The 12391-nt window shown below is 44.2% G+C and overlaps 1 protein-coding gene across 2 annotated transcripts in view; it reads right to left on the bottom strand.

Moving 5' to 3' along the window:
- The window catches only part of SRGAP1 (SLIT-ROBO Rho GTPase activating protein 1), a 154545-nt gene that overhangs the window by 76749 nt on the left and 65405 nt on the right, over positions 1–12391 (bottom strand). The gene's annotated exons all lie outside the window — the stretch shown is intronic.

Here is a 12391-nt window from a genome sequence, read left to right as displayed (position 1 = left end):
CACATATCCACTCAGGTCAGTGAAAATAAATGAGAATTGAGTGTTACCAACCAAAATTATAAACACTCCAGCATACTTCAGCCTCTGCAGCTACACCATCTGGATCTGGATTTCAGGTCCTGTGGTGGGACGCAGCTGTGGCAGCATCACTTCTGCCACCACACACTTATGCCCCAGGCCACAGCATCCTCCCACCTGCTGTCTCACAAACAGCTATGGCAAGGGCTCAGGACTCTGCTGAGCTCGTGTGAGTGGATGACCTGACTCTCCCTTCCTCTTCCATCCTCTTTCTGGCACGAGCACAACATCTGGCTCGGTGTGATCTCCTTGTAGGAGGTGCTACACAACCATTTGAGCAGCAGCTCCTGCTGCTGCCCTGAGAAACGGCAGGCTAAACAAGCACCCTTTGGGCCAGAATCAGCCTGCTGACTGCCAGGTGGACCATGCTGGTTGGTGTCATCATGTGCACCATGTAAAACACCGTGTGATAAACTTTGGAAACATTATCCACCGTAACTGTGCACAGAAGAGCTTCTGCACCTGCCCCATCTCTGCCAGAGAGGGAACTGGTGTACTATACATGCATTCACCAATATTTTACAGTGAATATAGAGGAAAAAGTGTACCTATATTTAGAGATAGCTATTTGAAAATTTGCACAAGGTTCTAGAGAGGTGTATTTATTAACATAAAACAAAATCAGTCAATTTGTAAGAGAATATATGCTCACAGTGATCATCTAGAGTAACAGGCAAAAGTCTCCAGATTTCTTACCACTGTATTGTATGCTGTTTGCCATATGCACAATTGCTATGTAGTAGGGTTTTTCTTTTAGTTTTTTTTTTTTTTTTAGCACTTTTATTTCTTGAGTGCTAAGCAGTTAATCACGTTCTGGCAACACTTAGTCTAAAAACATCCCTCTGGTTCTTTTGAGAGACTGGTTCATTAGAGTTCTGTCAGCTGCCCAGCCACACTGTAATCCAATATTGTGGAGTAAATACAGGAGCAAACATTTTGCAACCATAATATACGTATATATTTTTTAAACAGTTTAATGGTATAACAAGGACTTAGCAACAGCACAATAATATGCCAGAAGTGATGTCCATGTAAATGTTGTGGACTTTGACTTGATTCCTAATGATGTAACAATGCTGTGGCTAAGATGATGTTGGAAATCTTAGATGCCTCGCTGCTTTGAAACAGAAAAGCATTCTAAAAACCACTGCTAACATCACAGGGAACTGCAAAGCAGTAAGTAGTAATAAGATTGCAAAAAATTTCTTGATGCAACTAGGAACTAATGCATCCTTGCTGATTTTAAACCAGGTCTGAAGGCAGAGATGCACTCTGCTGCTATTCCAATGTGTATACTGAAATAAGGTAGGATGAGCACAGAAAACTGTTAAGCCAATATATTTACTGGAGGAGGGAGACACTGCAGTATTTTCTTCCAGATCTCCTCTGAGCTACCAGCTGCTGTGTTAATCATTAATGAGACCATCCATTTTTATAGTCTGGGAGGTGAACCAAAAAATTCATGGTTTGGTTTTTATTTCATTTCAAATCAGTTTGTTGGAAAAGGACCATGCCTCCAGCAAGGATGAGCCACTGTAATACAACACTGTATCAAAAACATTCATGTACATAGAGGAGAAAATCACATTGGAGCTAGAAGGTTATTAACACAAACAAAACCCCAAGACTGCTTTTTTGAGTTTCCGTTACTTTTACTATTGCAAGCATGGAAAATTCCTGTGTATAGGAAACCAGTTGTACAGATTCATTTATCAGAAGCAGTAATTTTGCCCATAAACTGGAGTTTTGACTAAATCCAAATCCATGTACATTGCCCCTGTACTTTGGCCGTCTCCCTTTCCCACTACTGATTTTTTACCAGATACTTTAGAAGTAGAGCTCTGTACGGAGCAACTATTTCTGATTATTTTGTAGGTCAGTGGATCTTGCTGCTATAATTCTTCCTTTTTAGGCATGCTTTACCATAGCAACAGGAAAGAGAAAGATTTTAGAAACAGGAATATATGAATAGAGATACAGGAAACAACGAACAAGGGATGACAGATAGAATATGAGAAATTGCATTAGCTTTCTGATGGTGTCTGGATTTCCAGTGGACAGTAGTGGTTTCCTTGAAATTTATGTATTAGAAAACAAAATTGGAGCATGATCTCTGAAAGCTGATGGTGGCTGGAGGTGTCTAAACTCTGAATAAAGTGGTAAGTTATGGGTACAGGTGGACTGCAGCCTTCTGAAGGAAGTTCCACAATTTCTGGCTATTTGAATCTCGGCAAGGCGAAAGAATACACAGGCTCCAAAAGGCTGAGCCTCTGGCCTCCCGCTGGAGGAGAAAAAGGGGAGATGCACGTCCCACTTGTGCCAGACAACCAGTCTGTCCAGCAGAGACTTCAGCATAGCAGTTCTCGCTTTCACATCCTTCTGCTCCTGCACTTTTTAATTCTTCTTTTACTAATACATAATACCATACTGGCAGGCTGAGGAGATGGCAACGAATAAGAAATCAGATCAGCAAATATTGTGATTTTCACTTTCTGGTAACAGAAAGCTGTGGATTTAAAAAAACCCCAACAACTAACAAAAAAACCCCAACAAACATTGGCATAACAGCCAGCCAGCCTGAGCGGCTGTGCATCACAAAATCACAACTGTCCAGTTACTAACACAGACTAGCCATTACCTACTGCTACGGAAAAATGCACCAAGGCAACACTATCTTCTTTAACCAATCCACATGTGTGATTCCCCTAGGGCTACAAAGAGCGTCATGGAAAATTGTTGCACTGTATTCAAAGAAATAAATACCCAATAGACTGAGAAGGTGCCAAGTTAAAAACTAGAAGAGCCCAAACTCCATAGATACGGAGACAGGTGCAGCAGGCAACAGAAGGGTGTCTGTCTTTATTTTGCTGGCACATTTAAATTCAAAGTTGAACTGATACCAGCTGTAATGGACAATGACATTGTCCTATTCTGCTCTGCAGAGTGGCTCATGTTAAATGATTGCTAGGCTATTTTGTGCCAGGAACAGGTACGTTTAAACCCTGGAAGAATTAACACCTTCTCCTTCTCTGTACAGCAGCTTTCAGTCATACTCACTGGTTTTCTGGCCAAGGGCTCGTTCAAAAGGAATCCCATCCATTTACACTGCAGCTTGAACAGACCGAATTCACATCAAGTGCAACCCCCCCACCTTTGTCCAAGATTTGTACACATGACCAAAGCAAGGAAGCAGCTAATGTGAGTGTAATTAAATCAATAACCTCTGAGTAAAGTTTTATTTCTGAAGATTTTAATGTTGAAAATTATTTCAATTATGCCCTCATTGACTCTATCCTCTAGAATTACTGCATTAAGTATAAAATTAGGTTTTGTTTGTGGCAGCCTTCAAGATATGACTCTAACCTTTCAACAAATCTTTAGTTTCTCCTGACAAGAGGTTAAATCAGTGCACTATGAAAAACTAAAGGAGACAATATTATAGCTGTTTTGAGAATTAAGAACAGAGTGCATGAAGCTGAACTACTGACATCACCCAAATCATAATCAGAAATAAACTCGCCAAGGTTGCCTCTTTACACAAAGTACAGTATTACAAATATCGACTTTTATAGTGCTGCAGTAATATACCATATTACCCTGGAGAAGATATGTGTAACCAGTTACAGGCCAATGCCCCACCTGAAGTCACTCCTGGTGAGATATACTGGGATGTGACACACAACGATGATGCTGGGCACACACCAGTAAGGAACAGAACTTGTCACCTTTGCTTCCACACACCTCGAAGCATCAAGCTCCATCAAACATCCCAGAAAGCCACAGAAAACCCCCTCCTGACCTCAGCAGTGGGACACCTTGTAAATACACAGTATTAACCAAATGAACCTGCTGTCAGACCAATGCTTTGCCTGCAGACTGCCGCCCCGCCGCAGCACTCCCCAGTGCAACGTCCACATCCCTGCCCTGCGACGCTGTGGTGCTCCCGTCATGCTGCACCAGACAGTGCCTAGTCCTGTCAGTCCTCAGAGACTTTCCAGACTGCTGTGAACCCTCGTTACCAACTCTCGACCAAAGCAACTCTAATGAACACTTTGTGGTGGTGTTACACGCCTGCTGCAAGCTGCTTCCCGCCCAAGCTGCCCCAAGAGCTGTCGCAGCCTGCCACCCTTAATTCCCGTTTAAGTGGAATTAACTTCTGTGCTCGCAGAGCAGCCCTGCCGTGGTTTTTGGTGTTCGCTGAAAGCTCTGGAGGTGCCGCAGAGCCAGACACCTCTCCCTGGTCACCCCCTCGGCTGTGCTGCAAGCCTCCCACCTGCTGCCTCACCCTGCCCAGCACTGAGCTATATTTAAGTCATGATTACAATACATAAACTATGCAGACACGTTAATCCAGTAATATTACTGTATAATAATACAAACAGCCTCAGGGCCTCAACCTGCAAATGATTACAAAAGCAAGTAGCTCGTCAGAACTATCCGAGAGTAGAAATAGGCTCTCACAAGGCACAGTTATGTTTGCAGGTTTTACCTGCTCAGGCAACTTCAGACAAAGTCGTATCACTTCCCATCTTTCTTTAAATCCTTCCTTCACAAAAAAATTAAAATTTTAGATCAGTTTTAAAACACTCAGAAATGTCTCATCAAACACACTAACAACAATACATGGTACCTTAGACTTTGTATTTCCAAACCATTACAACTTAGTCATTTTTTTACCCCAGTGAGCTATCACCACACATATCTGTCATTCCCACATTTATGATATCCAGATCATATTTCATAGGAAAAGACTCAGACCTTAAATTCATCCTAGATATCATCTTGTGACTGACATGCACTTGTAATTAAGCAGATACTGGACAATTAATCATGTTGCAGTTCCTCCTTGAAGACACTTGAGTCTTACATGAGCCTTACATTGTGCCTCAGCTATTTAGCGTAAGAATGGCTCATGTCTGAGCCTGCTGCTAGAAGCTGGGGTGCTGCATTGGGAGACTGATCTTTCCAGTTTCATTCCAGCCTTCTGCTTTTCTAAGGACCTGCTTTTGGCTTCTCTGTCAAGACGGGCAGAGCTTTGGTCCAGCTGAACGCAGCCGGCCAACATCTGCAGTTTAGGTTTTGTTTCAGGAAAGCACTTAGCTTCAGCCCACCGAGGACGCTGCTAGCAGAGAAACAGCAGCAGGAATCACTAAGAGGGGCCTGGAGCTGTCCCTGTGCACAGTTGGTAGTCCTTAATGCCAGGTTACGCCAAGGATCAGTGCTCCCACACCTCCTAGGGATATTAACTTGCCTCTCAACAGACAAGAAGATAAAGATGACGAGAGGTACCAGCCCTGTGGTGTGGGTGCTCTGGTCCAGCTGCTGACAGTCCATAGTCTAAAGGTACTAGTCAAAAGGTACAAGGTTTTATTTCTCAGAGCCATGGCTAGAAAGCTATTTAAGTGTTTCTATGACAAATGGCGAGGGAAGCTCTGTGGTCGGCAGGGAGTCTGGCTCACGCTCTCTTCCAGGTCCTTGCTGCCATTTTCCTGGACCACAAGCAGGAAATTCCACTTCAAAAGCCAGCTGATGAGAGATGCTGGGGTGAGGATCCCACAGGCTGCTGCAGACATGCCTTTAAATAGATCATGAGCCTGTCCCACAACATTAACTTTCTATGACAGGCTAGTGGAAATCACTTCCCTGTGTTCAACATGCAAGTAAGAAGTGTGGTGGCTGCATAGACAGTGATGCCCTTGAGCTTCTGAAGGCAGGGTTTTTGTGGACTTTGTTCGACCTCCCAGCCAATTTCACTTAGGACGTTGAGCATAGAGCTTTATGCATGTTCCCACTTAAAGTGAAACCTCTGCAACGCACACCCCAGCTCTAAATTTACTGTTTGGCTTCGTGTCATTTCCCAGAGAATTCATTTCAGACTTTTTGTTTATTTCGGGGTTTTTGGGGATGTGGTTGAGGTTGGCTTCCACAGAATATGTCTCCAGGCTGTCGTAGCCTGTGGAAATGGATGAGGAGTGAGAACCACGCCTGGTATCTGAAGGGCTGTGCAAAGGGTCAGGAATCTGAAGCCCCTGCTGACATCTGTCAACCCCTTTAAAAACTGTAAACCTTGTTAATTCAAGCACTTTGGCACGCTTAAAGATAAAAACAGCAGCCATTAGCAGGAAAGCCACTGTAGAAGCCATTTGCAGGATGAAGACAATTGTTTACAGGTTGCTTCAGTTGTCATGCTGAAACAAAGAGAGCAGAGAAAGAACAAATTCTCTCCTTGCAGCTGCAAACTTCATTCTACACATTCAAGCAAATACACTCCTACCAACTGCAGCCACAGTCTCAGCAACAACATGCCCCCAACCAGAACCGTGTAACTGGGGGTTCCCAGTGGATGGGATCCAAAAGAGGTGGCTGCATTAGGGCATCTTCCACCTTTCAGTACCCCTCGAAATGGGAAGACATGTCTGGAAAAGCCAAGAAAACCTCAGAAGAAAACGTAGCCGAAGAAGCTTTTCTTCTTGTTGTTCTTGGACTAACGCCCTCCTGCTATTCACAGCCACAGCTGCTGGTCACTTGGCTGCCTACAGTTGGAGCCTGAATGGAGGGCAGCATGCCAGCTCATGACTTGGCAGGACACTTCTTGCCACAGCGCTACTGCCAAGCAACCGTGGATTTAAGCAGGCAATCTGCCTGCACCACATTTTGAGTGCCACTGCTTTTGTGGCAACTGCTACTTTGCACCCATAACTAAGTGCTGGCACTATGTCCTGTCAAACTTTGAGCATAGCATACTTTGTCCTTCTGGTCCTTCTACCCCTCAGAGGAGAAGGAACTTTGTTCTGCTTAACAGTAAAATCCCAGCTCATCCCAAAACATTGCTGACCAGAAGAGGAGACAGCAAAGCGCAAGATGCCTCCTCAACAATCTGATGCAAGGTCTTTCACCAGCGTGACCCCAGCCCTCACCTCCTGCTGTGCAAGCAGATGCTCTCCTGCAATCCATCTGCCCCACCTCCCGATGAGCAAATCAGCTCTGCAAAACAGCAGCACACAGAAGAAGAGCAAAGAATCCCCGTCAAATAAGCCCCAAAACACATTCAAGAACAAAAAAAAAAAAAAGCAGAAACTACTCCAACCATGGTGTTCGTGGCAAAGGTCTGTGAGAGAGGAAAGAAAAGAAAAAAAAAGAGAGAGAGAGACAGACAAGGAGTCTGTGCGCATCTTTGTCTGCCAAGCAGACAGGCGATCATGCAGTAGGTGTCTAAAAACCCATTTAGGCCATCTAAACTGTCAAGATCTATGTGACAGCTTATTCTGAAGCTTCTAAAGGGCTTCGACCATCCCAGTTCTTTTATGCTTGTTAAAGATACCATGAGATTTTCCTTGCAGACTTAAATTTTGGGCACATGAGAAAATTAAAAGGAAACTCAGTATGCTCAAATCTTTCTCCTCTTCTCACCAATGAGGTATCTGCCAGCAGAACAGAAAAATGACTCCTGGCTCTCCTCTGAATAATTCTTTGCAGCAATGTCTGGAATGCCAGATTGACATGAGCACTCCACAAGGAAAAAAAAAAAAAAAAAAGCAACTCAAACTGTACCCCTTCCTGGCCACAGATTTCTATAAGTCTATTATTTAATTTGGTTATTATAGACTGCTGTGATTGCTCTAATCAGTAGATGAAATGTATCCTTCCTTCCGGTTATTTTCGCTGTACAGAAAATTCTTTCTTTACAGAACACAGACTGTCTCTTATCTATTCAACAGAATTCACCCAGTACATGCTCTATGCTATATTCTTATTACATACTTGCTCTTCTGTGTTTAGATTGTAAATTCTACATTTTAACTAGCACCTAAGGAAATGTCATTTCAGCTATGCCACTTCATAAAGTGGAACAAAAGAACCCCTTCATTTCTACAGCAATAAAAGCAGTTTTAGTATCAACTGCTGGTCAAGCTCACAACTCATGTCAAATTCATGTCAGCAAAAGATCAAGGCTTGTAAGCTGAAATCTGACCTCCCCAAAATAGAGATGTGTCACTAACTTTACTCATGCTGGGATTACAAGCTTTACTTAAACTTACAAGAAGCTTACTCTCATCCGATGGACATACTGCTATCAAAGCTGGCAGTCTTTTTCCCTCTTGTATCCAGGCTACACAACTCTCCCGGGTCACCATGTCTTGGTACCAGAACTTCTACAGACAGAAGAACTAACCCATAGCGGGAAAAGAAGTGTGTCTTGTCGGTTATGCTTCACAGGTATTGTCAGAGCAGGGACGAGAACGGCAGGCATAGCTCAGACCACTCATGTCCATGCCATTACACATCAGCCTCAGTCTCTTTTGAAACCTTCCCAAAAGTTGGTAGCTCTAGCGAAGATCATCCCAGCAGCAGCTTACACCGGGTGAGTGAAATACTGTGTTCTCACCAGGCTTGACAGGAGCATGCAAGAACTCTTTGGAGCGGCTGCCCGTTTTGCATTGATGGCAGCGTGCAGGTGGGCAGTGTGGAAGCAGCCAGGCTGGGAAGCAGCAGAGCTGGGCACACGCGTGCTACTGCCACAAGGCTAGGACTTCGAGAGAAACTCGGCCTTACAAACAGGAGGATCTTTGGGAATCAGCAGAGAAGCAGTTCTGAAGTGAACACAGCACTGCTGGACAGGTGGGGTGGTTTTACTGCTCCTGGAATGCTATACCTGTTCTGCAAATCAAATCAGATTACAAGGTATCATTTTTCTGGGTGACGGTCAAGTCTCTTGCTCTTCATAGACAAACTGCTGGCAGTTTTTATCTTTCTGTATGTATAACACTTATCTGTTGTGCTTTTATTTCAGGTCACCTGGAACTTCCAAAAAAAATCTCCTTATTTCTGTAGAAATTCTCTACTGATAAAGTCATTATTTTAATGAAGAGCTCATAATATTTGCTTTTTAAAAAATTAATATAATAATTTCTCCTTGGTTTGTGTTTTGTTACTTTCTTTTAGAGCCGGAACAGACTTGAGGACATAGTTACAAAATAGTTACTGTTTATACAGCTAATTACCTGTACAACAAAATAAGCAATATAATGTGAACCATCACTGAGCCTCTGCCAATGGAAAATGACCATGGGAGTGCAAAGACGTCAAGGAACATATCTTAATAAGCATTCCCCCAAAAAGTCTGATACCAATTTAACTTCCAGGCCCAGTGCTCACCTCCGTGGGTATCTCTGGGCCCACAGCTCTAAGCTTCTCAGCTACTAGACGCGGTGGCCACCTGACCAGAGTGTCTCCCTGAGGAGATGGTGTGGACTGCTGCCCTCCAAGGGGCTCCTCTGAGATGAGTGACGTCCCCACCAGACTACAGCAACAAATGGCAAGAAATGGAGAAGAAAAGCAGCAGCAGCTGGTAGTCTTAAAGTTGATGGTGAAATGTAAAAGCAACGCTGGATGTACGCAGGTTTACAGAGCCTGGGATCATAGTTGTTGACTTTGTACCAAAATGCAGGCAAGCTTGTTAAATAAACCCGTTCTTGCTATGGAGGACTTCTGGATAATCTTTTGTTTCCCACATGTAACCATATTTGGTCACTGCTATATTGGTTTTCACTATTTCCTCTGTAAGCAGCAGCAAAAAGGAGGAAATTGTAAGGCAGACAGAAGACGCGGTAGTCCTTTCCTGTCCCAGTTTAATTTGCACTTTGGAGATGGTGTTCTGAGCGTGCAAAAGCTGCTGAAGCACTGGGGAACCTCGAGTCCTGCCTGACACTGCTTAATTATCTCAATGTGGCAGATTTAGGTCCACTTTTTTTACTCCTCCCTGGCACTCAGAAATTATTGTAGTGTTTTTATTAACTCATGACTCCTCTAATTAAATTTAGATGGTAAAAAATATCAAAAACTGATTTCAGACTTCCATAAGTGCTATGATTTTTCAGAATAGCATCCAAGTGCTGGTTAGAAAATAAGATCTGTAGTGAAAGCAAGTTCCAAGTTACCCTGGAAATAATTCAAGGCAACTCCACTCCTTCAGCACCCTAATTTTAGATGCCCTTTCTGCTCCCTGTTTCCCCAGACTCCAAGAGTTTATTTTCTTGAAAGATGTAACATGACAATTGAAATAACATTTCACATCATTCTGCTTTAGCCGAGATTAAGCAGAAACAAGTGGTGAACTACTAGGTGCTGCACCAGTTACTTCAACAAGCAGGGTATGTATGTCCTCGCTGTTGAGTCTGTGCACTAAGCACAAAATATTTGGTACCTGCAGCATCTTCTTTCAAAAAGTTCTAAAGTTTCTTCAAAGTACAGAACACAATAGAAAGGCAAGTATGCAAAAGAGAAAAAAAAATCAGTTTGTCACGATCCAAACAGTAACGAAAACCTAATGATCTTAAATCAGTTTCCTTCCTTGTAAGCTGGGTGAATCCACATTAAGTCCCTGCCCCAGCTGCCGCAAGGCTGAGGATGGAGCTGACTCCGGGCAGTGCAGCAGTGTCCGCTCTGCGACAGACACTGCATCACCCATCCGCCGACGCCTCCCTGCAATGACCCGAGGCTTGGTGCTGGCACACATCCTTTATGCATCCTTCTCCAGAGAAGCAGAAACCTCCCTACCACATGGACGTGAGCACCATTTCATTTTGTTACACTCTGCCACAATAAAACCCTTCCTTCTTAATATCTCAGGTGGACAGCTGACAAGTGAAAATGTCTGAAGGCTTCTTCTAGAAATTAAATGTTGAGAGATATGTCTTTTCTTGACAAAAAATAAATTATTCTGAACCTCCGGCAGGTGACATAGCTGTTAAGATGAGAGTTATGCTGCTAGCAGAGCAGGGCAGGAACTCCTGAGCAGCGGGACGAGCGGGAAAGCCATGGAATCTGCACATCGATCAGATACGGCCTCTCCTTTACGTTGATGACTATCACTGCGATAAGACTCAGGAATTAATAACTAGAGAAAATGCCCTCCCTACATCCTGTGAAAATGATTCTCCATGCATGGCACATCTTTAAGAGGTCAGTAAAACATTTTTAGTACGACACACACCCTACTGCATGCCATAAATAAGAGCACGCGTTTGACCCAGCTATGACTTTCAGTGACAGCTTTTTAAGTCTCAGGGTGAAGTCATAGCCCAGTTAAGGACAAAAAGGAAACCGCAATTTGTGTTCTGTCTGCCAAGACTTCACCCACATCCCTCTTCAGCCAAACCTGCCTCACACGCAGCAAAATACTTTCACCATTATTCATTTATCTTACACACTTAAATCCTAAGAAATGCAAATTTAACATATATTAACATGCACACCAAAGTTCTTCTTCTAAAACAATAACTGTACTTTTTTGCTGTGACAGATCCATGATGCTGCTCTTCCTTGAGACAAACAGCCATGCCACTGTGATGCCTTCAATGTCAGTTTTAAAACTTTATGTACAAAACCATTCCTAATAACTCAGCTGAGTATATCCCGGTAGCTGCATAAGGTCTTGTCTACTGCAGTCAAAGATCATCTAGTTCCAACCCCCCTGCTGTGGGCAGGGACACCCTCTACTAGACCACGTTGCCCAAAGCCCCATCCAGCCTGGCCTTGAACACTTCCAGGGATGGGGCCTCCACAACCTCTCTGGGCAACCTGTTCCAATGCCTCACCACTCTTAACAGTAAAGAATTTCTTTCTAACATGTAATCTAAATCGACCCTCCTTCAGCTTAAACCCATTACCCCTTGTCCTGTCACTACACTCCCTGATAAACAGTCCCTCATCATCTTTCCTGTAGGCCCCTTCAGGTAGTGGAAGGCCACAATTAAATCTCCCCGGAGCCGCCTTTTCTCCAGCCTGAACAATCCCAACTCTCTCAGCCTGTCCTCACAGGAGAGGTGCTCCAGCCCTCTGATCAGCTTTGTGGCCCTCCTCTCGACTCGCTCCAACAGCTCCATGTCTCTCCTGTACTGAGGCTCCCAGAGCTGGATGCAGTACTCCAGGTGGGGTCTCACAAGAGCAGAGTAGAGGGGCAGGATCCCCTCCCTCGACCTGCTGGTCACACCTCTTTTGATGCAGCCCAGGACACGGTTGGCTTTCTGGGCTGCAAGCGCACACTGCCAGCTCCTGTTGAGCTTCTCATCAATCAATACCCCCAAGTCCTTCTACTCAGGGCTGCTTTCAATCCATTCCTCGCCCAGCTTACAGTCGTGCTTGGGATTGCGCCGACCCACGTGCAGGACCTTGCACTTGGCCTTGTTGAACTTCATGCGGTTCGCACGGGCCCACCTCTCCAGCCTGTCCAGGTCCCTCTGGATGGCATCCCTTCCCTCCAGCGTGTTGACCACACCACACAGCTTGGTATCGTCAGCAAACTTGCTGAGGG

The sequence above is a fragment of the Balearica regulorum genome, chromosome 1, assembly GCF_011004875.1.
Source record: "Balearica regulorum gibbericeps isolate bBalReg1 chromosome 1, bBalReg1.pri, whole genome shotgun sequence".
NCBI classification, from domain to species: domain Eukaryota; kingdom Metazoa; phylum Chordata; class Aves; order Gruiformes; family Gruidae; genus Balearica; species Balearica regulorum.
This window is presented reverse-complemented; position numbering and strand designations above follow the sequence as displayed.